The sequence below is a fragment of the Cnephaeus nilssonii genome (assembly GCF_951640355.1).
Source record: "Cnephaeus nilssonii genome assembly, chromosome: 9".
Taxonomy (NCBI): Eukaryota; Metazoa; Chordata; class Mammalia; order Chiroptera; family Vespertilionidae; genus Cnephaeus; species Cnephaeus nilssonii.
The window spans coordinates 81,437,186-81,460,336 of record NC_137080.1 but is presented as its reverse complement, the minus strand read 5'-3'; the positions used below and the strand labels follow the sequence as shown (position 1 = coordinate 81,460,336).

The 23,151-nt window shown below is 43.0% G+C and overlaps 1 protein-coding gene across 3 annotated transcripts in view; it reads right to left on the bottom strand.

Annotated features, from left to right (window-relative positions):
• ADGRF5 (adhesion G protein-coupled receptor F5) overlaps window positions 1-22,615 on the bottom strand; it is a 104,555-nt gene extending 81,940 nt beyond the window's left edge. The window contains exon 1 of one of the 3 annotated variants that reach the window (XM_079780858.1): window positions 22,352-22,615. The gene's annotated coding sequence lies outside the window, so the exon portion shown is untranslated. The remainder of the gene's footprint in view (window positions 1-22,351) is intronic. The other 2 variants (XM_079780856.1, XM_079780859.1) reach the window with 2 other exon arrangements.
• Window positions 22,616-23,151: the final 536 nt, after the last annotated feature.

The following is a 23,151-nucleotide window of genomic DNA, read 5'->3' as shown; positions in this document are numbered from 1 at the left end:
CTGGCAGGAAGTCCTCTTAACATTATGCTCTGGTGCCTGCCTCCCTGCCCCCCTGTGCTCCCAGGATACTGTTAAGATACTTTTCCTCTCACCTCTAAAATGGGATAATTCCACAGGTACAGATAGGGAGTTTAACTCTACACCTATTGTCTAAGATGGAGTAATGATTTCTTAGTAGAGAAAAATATTAAACTTGTGTTAAACTTGTGCTTGTTTTTTTGTGTTTTTTTTTTTTTAAATGATGCTTGGTTCAAAACTTAATTAGTGCCAGAAATGATACCCAATTTTTTTCCAGCACCTAAATGGAAGAATGTTAAACAATTCTTTTCAACATATTAGAATGCAGTTGAACTAAAATTGTGGTGAATGGCACCATGGTAGTCTACAAAATATGGTACCAGGTGACATTAGTAATATTGGCTGTCACCCTGTGACAGGATTTGAGAAGCAACAGCAACAACAAAAAAGCATGTCCACCTCTAATTCCTGAAATTACACTTTTAGAAACAAATTACTGTAAGTTAAGGAACAGACTCTACTTTGACTCAAATACATTTGGAAGGTTGACATATTTTCCATTTCCAATGAGTTGTACATAAACATGAATTAGTTTAAGACATCAAAGAGATGCTTTTATATGGGAAAGAGTAGAGACAACAGGAGGGCAGTAAAGTTAGAGAAAGGTGAGGAATAATAGAGAGGGGGTGGTATTGCAGAGAGCATTTCTTAATTCTGTTTGAGGGCATTCAGTTCATTCATTAAAATCATCCTGCTAACAACAACAACAACAACAAAAAAGAACTAAAAAAATGAAAATAAAATCATCCTGCTAATTATTGATGGAATTGCTACAAACACATAGCCAACAACCCCATTATTTTAGTTTTCTCAGTCTTAGAAGCAGCCTTGCATCATAATGCATTGAGAAAACCGAGTCAATTAAATGGGAATGTTCCTGCTCCTATGCAGGAACTTCCAACCCTCTTACATCTGCACTGCCCTTTCTGCCTTCCTTCTGGTTTGAGAGGATGACATGTCCCTGCTCCTCCTGATGGCTTGCCTCTTCCTCCACTTGTCTCTGGGTCTTGTTTCCTCTTACTTCCTCAGCACTGGATCAGTCCCATCCGCACACAAACATGTTCTAGAATGTCTCTTTAAATGCCTTTCTGGGACTTATGCCTTTCTCTCTCCCCATTGACTACAGTTTCTTACTCCCATAAGTCTTGAACAAAAAGCTGAATACATTTGTCTCCACTTCCTCAGCCCTCTTCTCTGGCCCCAGAGTCAATCAGATCAGTGTTCCTTCCCTAGTATTGCACAAAGCGGCTCTTTTGCTGGTCACCATGCTTCCATGTCACCACAGTCAATGGTACATTGTCTGTTTTCATCTTCCTTGACCCTGCAGCACCATTGGACAGAGTTAGCCACTTCCTCCTCCCTAAAACCTCATATTCTTCTGGCTTCTGTGGCACCCATTCTTCTGATGTTCCTCCTTCCCACCCATCCCTCCTCTTAGTCTCTTGGTGGCCTTTCTTCCCCTACCTGATCCTTAAATGTTGATGTGCCCCAGGTTTGGTCCAGGGTCCCACTGTCCATTGGACCTGCTTTATTCCAGGGTGAACTCATCTGGTTCCATACTTCAAAGAACATTCATGAATGAGAGCAAAATAAAGATATTTTTAGCATATGAAGACTGAGAAGGTTTGTACCTCACTGGTCCTGGCTGAAAGGATTACTAAAATAAAAGCTTTTGTGCCATGGATTCCTTTGGCCATCTGGTAGATCCTATTGACTCCTTCTCAGAATAGTGTTTTTAAATGCATAATATAAAATACATTGGATTATACTCTATTGAAATATACTTACTGAAATATTAAAACATGATGTGATTGAGCATTTACTATTTTATCAATCTATTCAACTAAAATATTTAATGAGACAGGTTTAAAAACTATCACAAGTTTTAAGTGATGATGGGAATAAATTAGATTTTTTTTAGGATCTGCAACATAGTAAATGTGATAGAAAAATATTTGTGATTTCTATTGGTAACAAATCATAGGTACCGCTAATACTGCTGTGGTTTATTACCTGTGTTTTTAATGAAAGGAAATTCTAAATTTCATGGACCTCCTGAATTTTATTCATATGGTACACATTAACTTAGGTTAAAGACATATTTGAGAAAGAAGAAAATTAAACATGAGAACCGATCATTTAAAAACTATTCTTTAACTATTACTTTTTAAATTATTAGTTAAAATGACTAATTTGAAGGTGGGATTATAAAAGAAAATATGAACTAAAATACTAAGTAACTGTGAAAAGGAACATAGTAGGTGCTCAATGAATACTTTTTTAATGAATAACTTAATCAAGGGGAGATTTTGCTTTACCTCTCATTTCCTTTTCAGCTGGCTAAGGTATATACACCATCAGGGGAATCCTTACTTCCAAAAGCACAGCATGGCTTTGATTGCTAACACACTGTGAACACTGATGTTCCCTGCATTCTTGTTAATAATAGTTACAGGAGGTCCCCTACATGTATGGGGAGATACTCCGCTATCTTAGCCAAAGAGTGGAAGTAATTTTTGAAGTAGTGCTAGCTATTCCCAGGACATAATAGATGCTCAATAAATTTTGCAAGACCTACAATGTGAAGGTAATACTAATAAGTCAATATTACCTTCTGGTCAACCAGAGAAGGCCACCCCTGGGGTAAAAATTGTCACCCCCCACAGTATGCATTCCATGTCCCTACAGAGTCTCTGCTCTTTAGTTTCTGCTACAAGTCTAATAGATATTTCCCTGGACTAACACTTCTCCAAGTTCTTCAGCGGAATGATGTATTCTTTTTTAAATGCCCTTCCAAGAATACATAATATGTCAAGGACAGTGACAATGTTTGCTTGAGAATGAAATCGGAAAAAGACTGGCTGACGCCTGGGTCTATGAGAATCAAACAATAAAGTTGGGGGCAGTGGTGGTGAGAATGGAAAGTGAAGCACAAGTGAAAATTAATCAAAATTCCTGAAGTTCAGCTCCATGGGGAGAAGGAAGAATGTGCCTTTTAAAAGCATGGAGATATGGAATGCTGAAAAACAACAGAGCTTGTGACAGCTTGGGGGAAATTAAATATTTGATAGTTAGCAAGACCTTGCTAGACCACAAACACCACTTTTTATTTTACCTGTAGTAAGTTACTTTTAAAGAAAATGGAAGGGCACAAAATTTCCGAATACCATACATGTTACTTGGTAAACTGGCTCCTATTCAAAACAACTTGCCTGCTTTATTATTGGGGAGAAGCATTAATTGTTCACTTTGGATGGCTTACCTGTAGATGTATTGAATTCCCCATCTCCCCAAACCTGAGCCTTGGATAAGGCATTGCTTTGGCGCCCTCTTTATTCACTGGTCTGTTGTTTCATGTGGTAATGGCCAATGCTAAGAGTCTGTTTGAGCATCTAGTCAGCCTGGTGACCAAGTTGATAAACCCTAAGGCTGGTTGCCCTGGGTTCTGTACTTTTTGAGTTTTCCAGAAATAGATAGAGTAAGAGATTAGGGAAACATGTTCACAGTGGCTGCTACTGCCCTTGGATATGGCCCAGCATCCTGCAAACTCTCGCCTTGGTGCATGGAATTGCCCAGCCCGCCATAGCTCCCTCTGATGGCCTATCCCAGGACAATGAGGGGTCCAGTTTTTCAAGTTCAAGACCGCTCCAGACAACATTGCCTTCTATAATTCAAAGTTTGCCTCTCAGGACCTCGAAACTATTTTTAGAGCTAAGACATAATACACAAAACACAGCTACATATCAACAATACAGGATTATTCCAGGACCACACCCCTCCAGTTTGCCTCATCTGACCTGAAACACTGAGAGGAAAACCACATATATTTTTAGTCTCTTCCTGAATTCCTCAAATGTCCTTCCATTTTCCATTTTATTTAGGGCCACTGAAATCTGGCCTGTGTTTTACATGGTAATATGTGCACACTCTTAGTATATAATCTCTGATTGGGACCCTTTATTGGAATCTAAATATGGGCACCCATGTAGGTGACCTCTCACCCTTGGATCACTTACTAGTCTAAATTAGAAATGGTCCCTTCCTAAGTGCCAGGTTCACCTTACACATCAGGTGCCCTGGGATTATTTCTATGAACTAACAAGAGCAATATATAAGTATACTTCTATGTCTAAAATCATAGAATTTTCTAGGAATTGTGTAATGATTTAAAGAGAGAAAACTGGTCTCTTAAACCTATAAATACACACACACACACACACACACACACACACATGCATGTGTATACCTATAACAACACACCACACACACACTTATACTTGTCTGCATTGCAGTACCGGAGGGGTAAAGAAAGCAGCAATCAGCACACGTAGTTCTGGACCAGGGAGGCATCTAGTGTTTTTGACACCTGAACCATGTCTTTTATTAACTTCCCCCTCCTTTAGATGAAAACACTATTTTCATGAATAACCCTTATTTTCTTGATTAATCTTTGTTTAAAACAATGAAAAAAATAAAACATTTCACTTTGAAATATTACTAAAATGCAGTAAAACATTTCATTGTAAACCAAAATGTGTATTTGTCAAGAAAAAGATGACACTTTGCAGGTTGTACTGTCCTTCACTGTTTTAACTTTTAAACACAAATAAAAACTCTGTGTGGTCCCACAGAATGACAGAATTGAAGCAACTCCTGTTCAGTTTCTTTGTCTTTATAACCACCTGCCCACATTGCTTACTATTAATCTACTGTTCAAGACCAAGGACATGCCATCATACCGAGGGCCTGCACACACATAATGCATGGCCAAATATTTGCCAGCCATTAGGAACTTATTCCTGAAGCAAGCACGCATAGCCGAGTCCCTCTGTGTCAGCAGCCAGTATACAACTGAGTTTTTCTGACTTAACTTCTATGTAGAGTTCAGTATCCATTAAAATATAAGTAATAAAAATGTTAAGTATGAGCTTATGTTATATTACTGAAATTCACCAGTGAGGGCAATAATTGTTTAGCACTTAGATCAACAAAACTATTTTTAGGAAGAGTATATTATCGCTGACATTGTTTGGGATGGCTACCGCATAATAATTTTTTAGAAAGAACTTTAATTAATTTTATTATTGATTTTAAGTTCTCTACAGACAAGTACCACTTATTGCCTGCACCCAGGCGGGACCTCTCCCCACATCCCACCCTCAGAGCCACCGATTCTAGTGTCTGCTAAGCTGTCACTCAGGCATGGAGACCTTTGTGTTCGAGGGTCACCCATTTCTCTTTACATCAGCCCATCTTTTTAACTCAGAGCCATCCTTCAGGACTATAGACCCAAAGTGGGGGGAAGGACTTGCCACTAGCAAGCTGGAGTGGAGGTGCGCCCTTTGGGAAGGGCGGCCACGTGAATGCCAAGACTCGCTAATGCATTTCCCATCTTCACCAAGGGAAGCTGGATCTTGCCCTCTCCTTCCCAGGTCCCCCACCTGCCCCTCATTCCCGCTCCTTCTGGAAACATCTCCTTGACTGGAGGAAGGAAGAGCTGCATAGCTCTCTCTCTCTCTGTGTGTGTAGTTCTAGGCCCACCAGGCCACCTGAAAGAAAAATACTATGTGGTGTGTGGTACTGAGCGGGGGTCAGAGGGAAACCAGCCTCCCCTGCACTTGACCCTGAAGGAAGGAAGCAGGAAGCCCTGCTTGGGGACTGGCTGTGCTATTACCTCCCGACCCTCCCTAATCGAGAACATGGAGCAAATTGCAGAAGGCAGAGCCCCACAGCACTTTCCACACCTCTCTCAAGATTAGCGACCTCGTCCAGTACAAGAAACAGTCCTGATGGCTACTGCTAAGTGTTCACACTGACCGAGCCTCACGACTGTGCGTGATAGGAAGCCCTGCCATCCCCACTACACAGACAGGAAACTCCATCTCTGAGCAGCTGACATGGGAGGATGGAACCTGGGACTGCCTGGTGTCTGGGCCTTCTGTCCCTCCTGGGGTGGGCTGGCTGGGGATGAGCCCTCCCGTGACAGCAGCACCTGTAGATACCAGAAGCTTAACCTTCACCATTGCGGTCATGCTGCTGGATGGAGGGTGTTGGGGTCCATCTATGGCTAATTCAGTCCAGCTGCTCACAGAGTAAGAATCAGAAATGTGTAGAGTGAATGTCTAGATAACTTATTAGTATAATCTATGTGTAATCAAATGCCAGGTATCTCCTCATTCTTTTCATCCAGGTCTGCCTGTTGTGCCTGCCCTTTAAAATAAGCCCTTCTCAGGAAAGCCTTAGGAGAAGGTGAATTTAGCTAAATACAATCATAGGGTCAGTGGGCGAGTTTGTATCATGTCACCTACCTACAGTTAGGAGACATGATACAATAATACGTCTCTTCATTGAGTCATGCATCATTCATTTTTTTTCCCACCAAATATTTGTTGAAAATCTATGCATCTGGACCCTGGAGATAAGCAGTAACTAACACTGTCCCCTAGAAGTTTACATTCTAGTTGGGGGAGAGTGCTGTCTCGCCTCCAGATTCATCTCCGCCCTTGCTCTGTGCCCCGGGAGACGACCCAAACCCACATCATTGTCATGTGGGAGGGCAATAGGAAGAAAGGGCAGGGGGAAAGCCCAGCAGGAGACTGAAGGTCAGAGGAAAGGGGGTCCGGGCTACAGTTTGGGCAGTGGCTGTGTTCCTCTATCCTCAGCCACAGATTCTGGGGAACACCCTCTCCTACATCCACAGATCTTGCCAGGCTCCTCTGACACCCCACCCAAACCTTTTGTCTCTTTCTGCCCTAAGGAAGGCGATCAAGGGCTCCTCAGTCCTGCCAATCTCCTGTTGACTTGGCTGCCTACACCATTTTGGTTAACCTTTGAGAGAGTCTTTTCTTTTCTGCCAGGGCTTCAACTGCTACAGTAATAGAGGCAATAAACAAACAAATAACTTATATATCAGGTGAGCAAAAATGCTATATAGCAACATAAAGCAGAGTCAGGGCTACAGGAGTGCATGTGTGTTAGTGAGGTGGCATCACATCCCTCTTTCTTTCATGTTACTGAAAATCCCCTTTCCGACCCTTATCTGGCCCCTCCCAGCCTCACTAGCTCAGATCTCATGTTCTTGGGTGTTCCGCTGGGTTCTCAATTTTTCTTATCTGCATTAAACAGAGCATTGCAGGCCAATCACGGCTCCTGCCTTGAATGTGTATCTCAATCTCCCAGGCAGAGTGCTTTCTATGCTCATCTTAACTGCAAGGTGATATTAGCAGTCATCGACAACCAGAAATATTTTCCATTACACGTAGTTGGTGAAGAAACATGAATGACAGTTGAATTTTGTGTGTTTAGCAAGCATGTGTACTCTTTAACCGCCAAAAGCCTGCAGAACAAGTCCAATGCTTGCTCTGCAAATTCTTTGCCAGGAGAATGACAATGTTTGGGGTGCCTTCTAAAGCATCGTCCTCTCTTTCCCAGCCTCAGACTCTGCCACCTTCCATCCCATCCCATAAGCAGAAAATCAGAGCTGAGTATGATGGCTTCCCTCCCATGTTCCTCTAACCCTTGACAAACACTACTGCCTGGCAAGGAACGCTTGTCGATTTCTGTTTTTTGTTGTTGTTTTTCTGTCAAGCACCTAGGAGGCCACTGATAATGAGCAATTTTGGGGACTGTTGTCAATAAGGAAAGTGAGGTTCTGGTAGATGAGGCCACTGGAGGTGTGTTGTTCTCTGACAGAGTTTGGGACATGATACCCCAAAATATGGCACCTTAGCATATTGGACATTTAGGCTGAAGGAGTTTGAGAAAATGACAGAAACAGGAAGGCCTCTCTGGTTTCTACCCGTCCCCCCTTCTCCCTGGAAGCAGATGAGAGGTGCCCTTCCTACACCCGGAGGAGAGGAGAACCCTCATTGCCATGACAGAGAGATGCCAAGAAGAATCTGAACGGCTGGTCTTGTGCACTTTCCCCCAGTTTACTACATTCACCACATGCGCTTTGTGCTATCACAGCTTTTCTCGACTGTCCACTTTTTCAAACCTCACATAAAAACAGTCAGGTTTAACTTTCTTCAGGTCCTCCTTTCTTTATGAAGGCTACTCTTATCACATAAAGCTTATGTTAAACAAATGTGTATGCTTCTCTCCTGTTAACCTCATTCTATCAGTCTAATTCTCAGATCCCGCCAGGGACTCTAATAGAGTGGAGGAACACTATTTTTTCCTTCCCTTCCCCTCCAAGCCATGGTTGAATCCCTGCAGCCCATCTGCTCTTCTCACCCTAGGAGAGACTAGACCTGCGATTCTCATGGGCAGGATGCTTATAAGCCCTGGGGGTGTCCACTGACCAGGACTTTCAGGTCCTGCCTGTGACTTTCTCACCAGAGTCTCAGGGTGGGCTCCAGAATCTTCATTTATTTATAAACTCTCTAAGTGACACTTGTGCAAACTGAACTCTGAAGTCTATTGTTCTAGAGACTACCACCCATGTGCTGCTACAAAGAGCTTCTCAGGGCCTTCTCCTCTCCCCAGAATTCTCCTCATTTTTTCATTTTGTTTCCCCTTTTTCTGATTCTGTCAAAGCAAAAGCCTTAGGGACTCATCACTCTTCCTTTACGTGATTCTTTTCTATCTGTAGGCGTGGGAATGGTCAGTTGAATGATCAAGTTCAAAGTATCTGACTTGAGTGCGGGCAGGACTGAGCTGAGGTTGGAATTTAGTGGGCTCAAAGGTGGGGGTGGGGAAAACATCAGGAAATGGGAGGGCACTGGCTGCCCCATGAACTGGTGGAGGCACGTAGTAAATTAATAGACAACCAGTTGGTGCAATGCAGGACGTCAACTAAAATCCCTATGAGAAAATTAACCAAACGAGGGGAAAGAGCAAGTTAATAAAAGTCAATTGTTCAATGAAAGTAGTTTTCTGCTTATTTCCCTTTGATACAATCACTGTTAATTTCAATTATTTTTAGCAACTTCCCTTTGAACCCATTGTTTCAAAACTCAAAAGTCACTTTCAGTAAAGGTTGAACTTTGTCCCCAGGATACGGAATGAGGGGCTCTCCTAACTAATTTCACTGGTAAACTAAGGCAACCAATTGTGTGGTATTGAAAATTCCTCAAGCGTATATGTATTCAGCCCATTTCTTCTATATGAAACAGACAGTTAATGGGACTGAATCTACTTTGGATGAATAAGGATTTCCAGATGCTTCTAGATATTCAGAATGGCACTTGCATTTCGATGCTATAGACACAGGAGTGTAAGTTCCCCACACAGGAACTAGGTTTTTTATGATTTGTAATTATTTCTGCTCCTCGAAGCCTCCTTTTGGCTCATCGGCCACGTGTTAAAGAATGTTGTTGATTTGGCCTGTAGATACCAGAAGCTTAACCTTCACCATTGCGGTCATGCTGTTTTTCACATGAACCTTTTTCTTCTGAGTCTTTGGTGTGAGAAATTTAGTTTGTGACCATGACATAAAAAAATGGTAGTTTTTTTTTAAGCAAAGGGAAGCATGAAGAACCCAGGAACTTTTCTTTCCATCCATCCTTTGACTCCGCCCTTGTTCAAGGTGCCCTTGGATTTCCTGCTTCTTCCTGTTTCATCTATCCAAGAGGAATTAACAACCTAGGATACGGTTCGGCCTTCTCTACTTGGCCACACTCAGAGACACCAATCTCATATCTCCAAATTCACAGTCCATTCTCTAAAGGCTTGGATTCAAATTGCTCCAAAATGCAGAGAAACCTGCTCGAAAGCCCCAACTTGAAAGCCCTCCGGAAGGGCAAATCCTTGACTTGAGTGTGTTTGCTCTGGGTAACAAGTGACTTCCTGCTTCGCAAACAAGAGTGTCAGAGGGCTGATTTTTAAAATTCCAAGGAACCTTACAAGTCACATTTTGACAACTTACAGGCCAAAGTGAAACAGATTATCAGGAATATTTGGGTTAGGATTTCTAAAACTACATAAATATTTAAAAATCAAAGGAGCATTACTGCAAAGAAGGTAAGAGATTTAATCAACCCCACCCCCACCCCCGCACAGGAATCACCTAAATCCGTGGTCGGCAAACTGTGGCTTGCGAGCCACGTGTGGCTCTTTGGCCCCTTGAGTGTGGCTTTTCCATAAAATACCACGGCCTGGGCGAGTCTATTTTGAAGAAGTGGCATTAGAAGAAGTTTAAGTTTAAAAAATTTGGCTCTCAAAAGAAATTTCAATCGTTGTACTGTTAATATTTGGCTCTGTTGACTAATGAGTTTGCCAACCACTGACCTAAATCATTTTGCCTAAGTCCCTGGCTTCACACTCAGGGATTCTGCTCTCTAGAGGGCTTCAGACCAGTGCTAGCACCACCTGGAACTTGAGAGAAACTCAGATTCTTGAGCCCACCCAGACCTCTGGAATCTAGAACTAAAGGGGTTGGGCCTAGTAATCAGTGTTTAAACAGCTCTCCAGAGCAGATTATGATGTGCACAAAGTTGAATAACCACTGGGGTTTATATAGTATGATTATATGTTAACATAGGGTTCTGACATTGAAAAACCACCAGTTGAATCAGAAGCTCCTCATACATTTAAAAGAAACACTGGCAGATAGGTGAGCTGCTGGGTTCCTTCATGGGGGGTCTGTCCTGTCTCCAAAATGGCACAACTATCTTCAAGCTAAAACCTTAAATCATTATGGCAACTGCCTACACATCCAACTTCACTTCTCTCTCCCACTTGCTTCTCATTTTACTCTTCCCGCTCTGAACCCCCTCATGCCCTGCAAACACAGTGTTCTCCAGCCTCTGCCTGGAACTGTCTCTTTCCTTTATTGTCATGTGTCTAACTCCATTGTCCTTCAGGGTCCAAGTCAAGGTCACTTCCTTCAAGAAGCTGCCTTTGACTCACCCTAGTTGTGTGTACACTTCCACCCCTCACTTTCCTCTGTCAAAGCACTTACTGAAATGTTTTATAATGGTCTGTTTGTGAGTCCTTCTGCTATCCTATGATTCCCCCCACTCTCCACCCACACCCCCAAAGCAGGACCTCATCTGTCTACTCTTCTGTGGCCTGTACCCTAGTCCCAAATCAGGTACAGGTACTCAATCAATGTTTGTTATGAATAAGTTCTCAATATGGCACATTATTAGAGCACTATGAGGTGAAGGGCATGGGCTATGATACCAGATTGCATGGGTTCAAGCCTTAGTTCTACCATTTTCTAGCTATGTATGTTTGTGGAAGTTACTTAACCTCTCTTTCCTCAGTGTTCTCCTGTATAAAATTGAGATAGGGGTGCAATTACCTCACAGGATTGTTGTTTCAAATGCTTAGAGCAGGACCTGATGCGTATTAAAGCCTTCCTGTTAGCAACAAAAAGGATCAACGAGGGTCCTAAGATACTTCGGTAGTTAGAAAGGCACTCCCCCTTCTTTCTCCAAATTTCCATATTTCTTCTCTAGGCTGCCAATATTTCTTTCTCCTTTCTCTTCTTTCTTTGATACAGTGCTCTCTAAGAATACAACAACATTCCACATTTATAACCATTAGGTGTGTGTGTGTGTGTGTGTGTGTGTGTGTGTGTAGACATGGTTTGTTGGTTTAGTGTCTGAAGTTAGAAACAGAATTAAACTATATCAGCAATTAGGAAATAGGCATTAACCAATTCCAAAATTTTTTGAAGGATAATTCGTAACGATAAATAAAACCTACATGCTCTTGAAAGTTATCATTTATGAAATTATTGAAATAAGGTGTGGCTCAAGTAAAAAGAGGGGGAAAAACAGACTTAGTAGTTTATAGCAGATATGGAATTTAAATATACCAGCAGTAGACAGAATCGCCTGATAAAGTTAGGAGACGTTGCAAACAACATGTGGGAAAGCAGATTATTTTTGTGCAAAATTATTCGAATTGTATCAAGAGTCTGATTTCCAGTCACATGTCTAATTACATCATCAGTTTCCTTACATATTTACTTTTCTAAAATACTATTTTTACCCATAAATTACAACATATTCACTTACTGGATGAATGTTTGGGGGCCTCTTTTACACAGAATATTGTTTCAGGGTCTGTAAAAACAAATCATCCATGCGCTTCCCAAACTCACCAAGTTTATTGTCACCATTGTTGGTGGTGATGATAATCCTGTTAATTGCTGCCTCTTGCCCAGAAACAAATCTATCACAGGGTCTGTGCCGAGTGCTTTTTTAAAAATTGCTTATGTACAATGTCACTAAATTTTCACAGTCTTCTATGAACTAGTTAGCTATTCCCATTTTAGAGAGGGAAGCTTAGAAAGGTTTAGCAACCTGCCAAGCCTCGACTGAAAACTCTCTAGATTGGAGGTCAAACAAACCGAGTATTTAAGTCAGATTCTGAACCCCAAACCCAGCTCTTACCACTATGCTGTATGGCCTAGATAAGATAGGCTGCCGAGACATAAGCGAACAAAAAGGTCAACACCTGATGGTACAAAGCAGGGTAGGGTTCTCTTCCAAACTTGCGGCCCAGAGAGGGTTACAAATTCAGCAGGAAGGATGTCCCTGCAGCGAGGAGCCAGCTGGCAAAATCATTAACCTACCCAGAGGAATGCAGGGAGGAGCCCCTTAAGCCACCAGTGTAAACACTTTTCTAAACACAAACTGGCCGACGTTTTCTAACTATTGTGACTTAGAAACATGTAAGGTGCTGGTGAAAAGTGTATACGTACGGCTCCCTTCCCTGCCCCATCCCCACCTTCACACATGCACATTCTGATTTTATAGGGCAGGTAGGGCTTGGCAATATGAATTTGACCAGCACTCCAGCCAGGTTGTCCAATGGTGATCTCTAGACCACACGTGGCTGAACCATGCTCTGTATCGCCAGTATTGTGAGTGTCATTTTACTGTTCTCTTGCACTAATATTTTACATACATTATTACAAAAACCCAAAAAAGACATTGTAGTGGGATGAGATGTTTCAAAATAAATAATAGCTCATATATTTTCTCCTCTTCACCCAAGAGAGGATGCAGCGCACTGTTACCACCCAGGGTTGGGTGAGCCTCTGGCCCTACCCTCGAAGGCCCAGCCCTGCCCTGCACACTCCTGGGAGGCAGGAGGCTATGGATTTTGTACTGACTCCGTGTTCAGGCTCATCCTCCTGTGGTCCCCCCGGGTCTCCTTCAAACAGCTCAGCAAATCTACCTCTGTGGCTTCAGAAGAGCTGCAGGTGCAGCCGTGGGTAGTTTATGCAATGCCAGCTCCACCGTGAGGTGGTGACCTTGACAAAACATTAGTTCTGCTCCGCCGTGGCAACCCCACTGGGGTGCATGAAAACACAGTGTCATTGGTGATACATTCAGAAATTCTCCCTGAAGGGAAATTTAAATTCACTGTGAAGTCCATGTTGTCATTTATTTTTATTTTTTTTATTTTAAATAGGGGTTGGAAACTCAAATCGGAAGTGTTAGAATTGTGATTTTGATTTTGAGTGAAGGTAAAGTATTGTTTGAGATGAGAAGGACCTAAGTAGAATGAAATGATAATGGGAAAGAGTCAATCAGAGAGGAGTGGAGTGAGGCCATTGGGAGGGTGGGAGGAGGAGAGAGCTGAGCTCTGGATGCAGGAAAGGACTGTCTCTTCCTTGGAGACCGGAAAGGAGGAGAGAGATGGGTGTTGAAGCAGATACTTTTATGGAGTTGGTGTGAGAGGCCAAGAGAGCTGTGTCCTCTGAGAAGGCAAAGCTGCCTCCTGAGATGAAGTATGTGTACATGTGTGTGCATGTGTGTGTCCATGTGTGTGCATGCACTTGGCCACACTAGTGCTTGGACATGTAAGGACACTGGAGACCCCATGGAACTGTCTCTGGGTATAATTAGTTTCCGGCTAGGTGAGGGCTCGTGCGCCTCTTCTGATCTTCCTGGGATTAGAACACACAGTTATCTGGCTTCTTTGCACTCTCACTTACAATGCATGAGTGTGTGTGCATTTAAATATTTCACATGTTCTTAAACTTTCTTTCAGGCTTTCTCTCAGTGCCTAGTAGACCACATGCAGCATATGCTCAGTAAATAACTTCATTGACTGAAAGATCTTCAACTGGCCGTGTCCCTGCTTAGCCAGTAAAAGCAGATGCCAATGGGGAGAAACAACTATCATTCTAGGTGTGTCCTGTCCTGAGGACAGGGAACTGAAACTGATCAGCATTTTTAGTAGGAAAGCACAGTATAGTAAATAATGCAGAAGTTTAATGCATGTTATGATATTGAACTTAACACTTTACTACCTATTTCCTCTCCACTCACACACACACACACACACACACACACACACACACACTCACACATACACACTCTCACACACACTCATACACACTCACACACACAGGCACACATTCACACACACACTCATACACACACTCACATGCACACATGCACATAAACCTGCTGGTGCATGCACACAACCCAAGTCCAAAATCTTTCTACTTCTTAGAAGGCCAGAAACATGATTTTTGTGTGATGTGAGGACACAGGAGCACTGGACAGGAGAAAGGGTTAACTAAGGATCTCTAGCAATGCTTCCACTTGCTCTCCAAGGAGTAACAAAGAGAGGAAGCACAGCCTTTGTGGAAGGAAATTCCCAGGCCCCACTTCGGACATTCGCAACCTGCCCTGTGAACCCCGGAGGAGTGTCTGATGATAAACACTTGCAAACAAAACAATCCATAAAAGCATTTTTACTAGTGTTCTCGCATTTTCACCGAAGGGCTGGAGCACATTTTCCTGCCTCTGTGGACCTGGAGGGGGCCTGGACATCCACCTGCTGGCAGAGCCCAACAATCCCGCCCCAGCTCAGGGCTTTCTGCCCCTCCCTCCGCCCTTTGTATGGCGTCTGTCCGTGCAGGTTCCCTTGCCTCTTGGGTCTTTGATTGTGTGGGAGCCCCATGCTCACATGGGGCCACTGGAATGTAGACTGCAGATCCCTTCCAGGTTGGATATGGACCCTGCATGCAGACCGGAGACCCACCTTAGCATCTTCTGCAGTGACTCCCAGACACAACCTTGAACTTTACAACCTTGAGTAGTAATGCAATGGCCTTCCCCAGGAGTGGGAGGGCTTGGCAAAGATGTGAAAACCCAGCTAATAAAGTGTGTTGATTACGTAACAGATTAGGCTTCTTTTTCTGTAATGGCAAGAAACAACACACACACACACACACACACACACACACACACACACACCACTCACCAGAACAAGAACAAAAACAGCAAACTCAAACAACAGCAACAAAATCTCTGAAGTCTTGGTAAATATTTATACAGTAATTTCTCATAAGGACTCCAAAGCATTTTAGAACCAAAATGCAAAAATCTAGTGTGGGTCAGTTTATTGGTAATAATGTACCTTATTTATGTCCAAACTATTAGGATGTGAGGATTATTGCAGCCATTCTGTAGATGAATAAATCAAGGATCAGAAACTGGCCTAGGAAACATTAATAGCAAAGATCTGGGTGATTCATGTTTCTGGTAGCTGCTCGTGTGTGTATGTGGGTGCATGTGTGGTGTGGTGTGTGTGTGGAATGTGTGCAGTGTGTGTGTGGTGTGGTATGGTGTGTGTGTGTGTGTGTGTGTGTGTGGTGTGTGGTGTATTGTGTGGTGTGTGTGTGGTTTGTGGTGTGGTGTGTGGTGTGCGGTGTGTGTGGTGTATGGTGTGGTGTGTGTGATGTATTGTGTGGTGTGTGGTATATGGTGTGTGGTGTGGTGTGTAGTGTATGTGTGGTATGTGGTGTGCGTGTGTGGTGTGTGTGTCAGGGTTGTGTGCATGTACATGTGTGCTTTTGTTACTATAAAATGCTTAACCACCCTTTACTAATTGCAGTCTAACCCAGGATCTTCAAATTCCTGTTTCTGGGCCAGACCAGAGTCCACTTCGCAGCACGGGTAAGGGTTAGATCCTCAACTGTCAATAGAAAGCTGAGCCTTTATTTCTGAAATGCCATCACTGGTCTCGGGATATTTTTAGATGAAATAATCATACATGTCTACTCATTTGCATCTGCTGGTGAGTGACCTCCATCGTGACCCCAGACTAGGACCCTGTAGACTGAGGCAATGACAGGTTGCAGATTTCGCTCTGGGCGGGGTTACCATGAGCCTTCCACTCAGTCCTCCCTCTGCCCTTTGTACTGTAACAATGCTCGGAAACACGGGCTTGTTAGAGGAAATTCCCAGGGCCAGAGTTTGGATGTGAGGCAGTTGCTTTGCTATGCTGGGCAGGCTGATGTGCGCCTAAAAATAAACATGCTGGTCTGCATGGGGTCCTATGATTTTGCCCTGCACAGTGGATTACATTTCAAAGGGAGTTTTAAAAAATGTTTTTAAGAAAGCAAGCCTAGGTAAACGTGAAGAATAAAATATATCATGGCTTCCTTTCGATTTGACAAAATGTACCATTTGCTGATACCCATTTCTTTGAAAGGGCGATTGCTTTTTTTGCCTGAGGATTTCAAAACAAGGTTCAAGAAAGCAAAGGCATGCTGGGATGCTGTCCAAGCAACTGCAGAAAGATGGGAGCATCCAAAACCACAAGACCAGCCAGTTCTTCCCAGTGCAGGAAGGATAAAGTATTAGCAAAGAACCCTGGGCCGGCCCGGAGCAGTGGGTGACCTGTGTGGGACCCCCTGTTACAAAATTCTCCCTTCCCTAAGTCTCCAGGTAATAGCTGGCAGAGAGGCTGTTATTAACGTGGCTCATTTAGGAGAAAAAGAAAGGTAAGTTAACAGTGGACCATGAACTTGACTCAGAGCAGGCAGATAGCTCCAACCAGCTCTCTTCTCTCTCCAAAAGGCAAATATCTTATTCACAGTCCCTACAATTTAGAAGATGGTAGAACCATTTATGTTGCACTCCTTAAAATTAGATTTTTTAATGGCTAAGCATACATATCCATATAGTGGTGTTTCCATTTTATAAATAGAACAGATATCAGGGGTATAGCTCTGAGTCTTGCTGTTACTTGCCTGACCCTGGTTTGGCTGAAAATGGGCCAAATTGTGTCGGTTTTCCATCAAATCAGAATGGGTTTGCAGCACAATAAGTAACCCACAATCTAGTTAAAGAGTAACAGAAGAAGAGTGGTTTTGAGTGAACTTTTGCTGCCTCATTGTTCTCATTCCTTCTTTGCTTTTTCCTGGAAGTCCAACCTAACTCTATTGTTGTTGGAAAGACCCTAGTTTTAAATGGTCAAGCAGATAGGCAGAGTTAGTTAACAAAAGGACAGCTACCGTCGCTCTCTAGCCTGATGATTTTTTTTTTCAGACCTTCGTTTGGTAGTTTTGGATTGGGGGCCTGACATCACAAGACTCTTGGTGGCTTTGAGCGGGAAGGACCTTCAGGTCATCACCCGGACCCCACCCAGTGCGGCATCCCTTTGGGAACACCCCGGCCATGAGCTTGCAGGGTGCTGGCTCACCGCCCAGAACAGGACGTTCACCAAACCACTAGTTTTAGACAATTCTGATGGTGGGCAAATCCTTCCGCGCATTGAGCTAAAACCTGTTACCCTATAATTTCCACTCATCAATCCTCTGTTGACCTCTTTTCCCACAAGGTCAATCTTTAAATATTTGAGGGTAGCCTTCATGTGCCACAAGACCAACTTCTTACTTCAAATGCCCCCTGGTTCCTTCAACTATTCTGCAAATGACAATTTTTCTCATTTTCACCATCTTGGCCAGCCTCCTCTTTTAAGATCTGATGTATTTCTTGAGGCAACATTTTAAGTACTTTAGCTAATTAATCTCTATAATCTTGTGAGCTAAATATTATCTGCATTTTCAGAAACAAAACTAAAACTTGGCAAGATACAATTACTAACTCAAAGAAGTGGCAGATGGGGAATTCAAAACCAGATCTACCTCTTTCTAGCCCACCATATGTCTCTGATTAAAAAAGAAATGTTGAACCAGGTATAGTCAAGGTTGATCTCAGATACATTCTGAGATCTGTGGTTCCTAGAATACTCCTATGCATATTAACATTCCTCTTGTTGCTACAAATTGTATTTACTAATAGAGATTAATGGGTGTGATTTTTTTCATTTTTATTGAGGTATAAATGACATATAATATTATATTAGTTCCAGGGTACAAGGTAATGATTCGATATTGGTATACACTGAGACGTGATCATCACAATGAGCCTAGCTACCATACATTATTATACAAAATTACAAAACTCTTTTTTCCTTGTGTTGAGAACTTTTAGGACTTACCGTTGGCAACTTTCAACTATGCATTACAATATTATTGACTACAGACACTATGCTGTACATTACATCCCCATAATTTCTTTGTTTTATAATTGGAAGCTTCTACCTCTTGACCCCTTCACCCATTTTGCCCGGCCCTCTAACTCCCTCCCCTCTAGCAATCACTTGTCTTTTCTCTGTATCTATGAGTTTTGTGAGGGTTTTTTGTTTTTGTTTTAGATTCCACAAATAAGTGAAATCACATGGTATTTATCTATCTCTGATTTACTTCACTTAGCATAATTCCCTCAAGGTCCATTCATGTTGTCACAAATGGCAAGATTTCATTCCTTTTTATGGCTGAGTATATCCCACTGTATATGTGTACCACATCTTCTTTATCCACTCATCTATTGATGGACACGTAAGGTGCTTCCATACCTTGGCTATTACAAATAAAGCTGCAATGAACATAGGGGTGCATATATCTTTTCAAAGAAGTGTTTTCTTTTTCTTTGGATAAATACCTAGTAGTAGAATTGACAGATCATAAGATAGTTTTATTTTCAGTTGTTTAGGAGCTTCCATACTGTTTTTCCAAAGTGGCTGCACCAATTTACATTTCCACCAACAGTGCACAAGGGTTCCCTCTTCTCCACATCCTCACCAACACTTGTTAGTTCTTGTCTTTTTTTTTATAAAAGCCAGAAATTAATGTTAATTTGAATAGTTAGGAAGTGACCAGGAAAAAAACCCACTTTGGCTGCTGAAGGACAACTATAGACAAGGTGGGTGTGCAGGAGGTATGGAGGTCAAGAGACGCATGCGCAACAGGAAGCAAGGAATTTAGGAGGCCCAGGAGGCACCTTGTTATGGAAACTTCAGGTGGCAGGAGAACAAGACAACAGGGCTCAAAGAGGGGGAAAGTGGTTGCAGGGAGTGTCTAAACAGTTTGCTTTAGCCCGAGCCCCGTGGTTGTGTCTACAGAATAAATATAAAATATTTGTTTTTCCCCCAGCTGATCATGCACTCTACGGGAGTGCAAAGTTTGGGGACAAAGGATACTATGTCCAACATCTGATTCTAGGTGAAATCTGGGTAAGCCACACCTTTAGGTGGAAAAAGAAAACACCTGCAAGTAGTCAGAAAGAGAGTCCTTTGCAGCTCTGCCACAGTGAGGGTCAGGGACTGGCTCTATGTCTACAAGCTTCTACATTTTGCCCACACCACTTGGTAGGGTTACTTCCTTCCTTTCTCCTGGCTGCTTTCCAAAAGCAGAGATTGCCTGAGGATGACACTGACTCTGCCCTCAGCTGCCCCTTTTCAAAGTAGTTCTACATCCAAAAACTAATGCCCAGTGGATTAAAGGAAGCTGTAGGCCACTGCTCCCTATGAGCCACTGCCACATTGTGCTCCATAGAAGGTACCAATGGACAACGTTAATGTCTATGGCTGAGCACCTGGGCATAGTAATGAAATGACTCCCTTAAGATCTCTTTGCCAGTTTGACTCAGAAAACTACAGAACAACGCCCTTCAAATAATCAAGCTGCATGAGAGAAGGTGAGTGCAGAGGCTCCTGGGATATTGTCTTCTATGTGCACACATGAAGGCCGAGGCTCCTCTGCCTTGTTGCTCCTGTCTTGCTTACCACTTGAGAAAAATCAAGGTTCAGAGAATGGATGTGGACTCACCCACGTTCCCATAGCAAGGGAGTTACAGGTGCAGGACTAAGTCAGGGCCCCAAAGCTTTTTACTAAATCAGACTTCAAGCTCCTGATATATGTACTTGGACGTGCCAACATGTATTAGAGATCAGACTTTGAGTTTTCTTTAATGCTTTTTAGGGAGAAGCAGGACAGAGGATGAGAAAATGTACGTCCTCTCTAAGCAGACTTGGATGGAGGCAGGACTCACATCTGTGCCACTTGCCATTGTATCCCTAGCACAGAGCCTGGTGTTTCCATGGAAGGTGCTCAGTATACATGTATTTGCTAAAAATGTGTAAGACCATAGTCAGGGACACACAAGAATTGACCAATGAATGCATAAATAAGTGGAACATCAACAAATCAGTGTTTCTCTCTCTCCCTCTCAATCAATAAATAAAAATTAAAAATTAAATAAATACATAAGTCTCTGACTTGGAGGGGTGGAGAATGAGGGGCACTGATAAACACCTAATGGGCGAGGCTATCCACAGAGACATAAAGAAATCAATTATAAAAAGGTATGGTACAAGGTAGGTACTCAAAATAATTGGTGAAAAAAATGAATCTAGCAAATTCTCATAAAGGAGAGTGCAGGAACATGTTAGAGGGATGAGCAATCTCCTTAGAAAGCTTTAAACTATTGATCTGGTAATAAATTTGGGTTCTTCAGACAACGAATTCATTCATGTGCTCACAAATTCAATAAACATTGATTAAGCAAAAGCTGTGCACCTGGCATTGTTTCAAGTGCTATGGATTCAGAAATCAAAGACTGGTAACTCCTCAAGGATAAAAATAAACATAGCAACCATCATTTAATGTGCTAAGGTCTATGCAGCACATTTCACAAAGTGCCATCAAACCACAGACCAAGGGACACTCAGCGTGAGGTGGACTGGATGAGGGAGAAGGAGGGAAAGAAGTCAGGCTGCAGTGGATAGCTGGGTGGAGAAGATGACTGGCAGTGACCTGGCCAGGGAGAACAGCACCCATACACATAGGTGGGCAGAGAGTTCTCATGTCCTGAGGAGATGAAAGGTATTTAGTACAGCTGGAATCTCAGGTGGGGAGAGGCAAGGCTGGGCATGATGATAAGGAGCAGACCTTGAAGGTCTTCTTTACCTTCTTTAAGTTAGGGTTTCTCAAAGTTTAATGTGCAGGGACCTGGTTAAAATGCAGATTCGGGAAGTCTGAGGAGGGGGTGGAGAGCCTGCCCCTCTGACAGCCCAAGTGATGCTGATGCCGCTGACTCCAGAGGGCCCTTTAGGCAGCAGGCACACGATGGAACTAGTTCACTGTGGAGAGTGACATTGTCAGAACTGCATTTTCTCAAGAACCCTGTGGTAGGACATGGAGGACAGAATGGAGGGAGACTGTGTTGAGGTTAAAACCATGAGTGGCAAGAAATTTTGAACACCTGAACTAAATAAGCTAAGGAAGAATAGTCTATGTTCAATAAGTAAGTGTAAATTGGCTGATATTCTATGGAGTTGCTATAAAATATTTCTCCAAGAGGAAGACTATGAGGACAAAAATTAAACAAACAAATAAACAAACAAAAAACCATAAGAGGCAGAGAAGGAATTCCAGAGAATAGGTAATGTTATTTGAATGTCTTGACCCTGCTCCAGGTCTCAGTGGACACATTATCTTGAACCCCAAGAGTGACCCCACTGACCCCAAAAAGCAGCCCGCTATGGGGTGAGCACCATCCCTGCAGCGAATGATCACAGCAGAGTAAATAAGCCATTCTTCACAGATACCCTTTGACATATGTGGTCACTACTTGCACTCTATTTCAGGAAACTTCAGGAAGAGCAATTGTTTCACAGAAAATTCTGGAAAGTAACATGGAAGTCCACCGGATCCTGAGCAAAGTTCTTGTTCATTTATTCACAACCCATAGGTCCCCGACATTAGAAACACCTGTTTCTATCCCTGTTAGAAAATCCTGTCAGCTCGAGTATACCTCTAACCAAAAGGAAAAACTCAGAAAAGAGTAAAATAAATAAATAAATAAATAAATAAATAAAGGGAGGGGTCTACATTATTGGGGGGTGGGGGGGAAGGCAAGTGGTAAACCTTTTTCCCTTCAGCAGAAGCCAAAAAAAGAGCAACTTCTAATGAGATTGGCCCTCCAAAAAGAATAATAATCAGCATCATGCTCTATGTACTATGCTGGTTGACATTCTTTATCCAAAGATGTACAAATTCAAATGCCACCTCCCCTCTCACCCTTTTGCTCACAGTCCTGTAAATCAGTCCACGTCAAGTGGAAGGCATGCAGCCCAATCAAAAAGCCAGGTGGACAGTCACATCTACTTCAGAACAGCTCAAATCACAGGCAGCAAGACAAAACACAGTAACACAGGGACCTACCTTTCTCCTCTGTGGTGTTCAGGCTCCTCAAATTGATCCCTGTCCCAGAGATCTTCCTAAGGCCCTCCTTTGTGAGATGAAATGTAAGGGCCTCCCATTCAATCACACAGCCACACAGGGTGGGATTCCCAGAGCAGCCTCCAGATCCTCAGGGCGCCCACAGACCTGAGGGAGCAGAGGTGGACTGCCTTCTGTTCTCTGCTGCAGGAAAGAGCTGGGAGACTCAGTGTGGCTGGGGGTGGGGGCGGAGGCTGGGGGAAGGGAAGTAATATGGGAGCCGTAATAAATAAGAGATCCTCTCCACATGACTTCCTGTATTTGGTGCCTGTTGCCTCTCTCCAGGCTCCCTAGAGGAAATAAGAAATTCAAACTTGTCCTTTGGCCACTGGAAAGAAGAGAATAAACATGCTAAGAACCATGAAAATGAGAATGAGCGGGGCAGCAGGCAGGGAGCTGACGGGCCAGCTAGCTTTACCTTTTACCAAGTGCTTGCTTCCTGAAGTTTCCCCAAGTGTTTAACTCTGCAAAAGTCAAGAACACCCTCATCCTTGGAATTGAAACATTGCCTGGCTGCTGTCCAGAAGTCCTGGCCCAGAGGTGCTAGTGAGAGCGAGTCACAGGTCTGACAAGAGTCTATTCGCAGCATGGAGCAAGACCTGCTGGGTTCTGTCTTTGGAACTGCTAATGATATTCTGTCTTATCTTGGAACAGCTCCTAAAGTCCTCAGGCCATTTTACCCCGGGGTTTAAAGAATTACTGTCAAGGCTACCATCTATCAATTGCTGGTATCAGTGGGACTC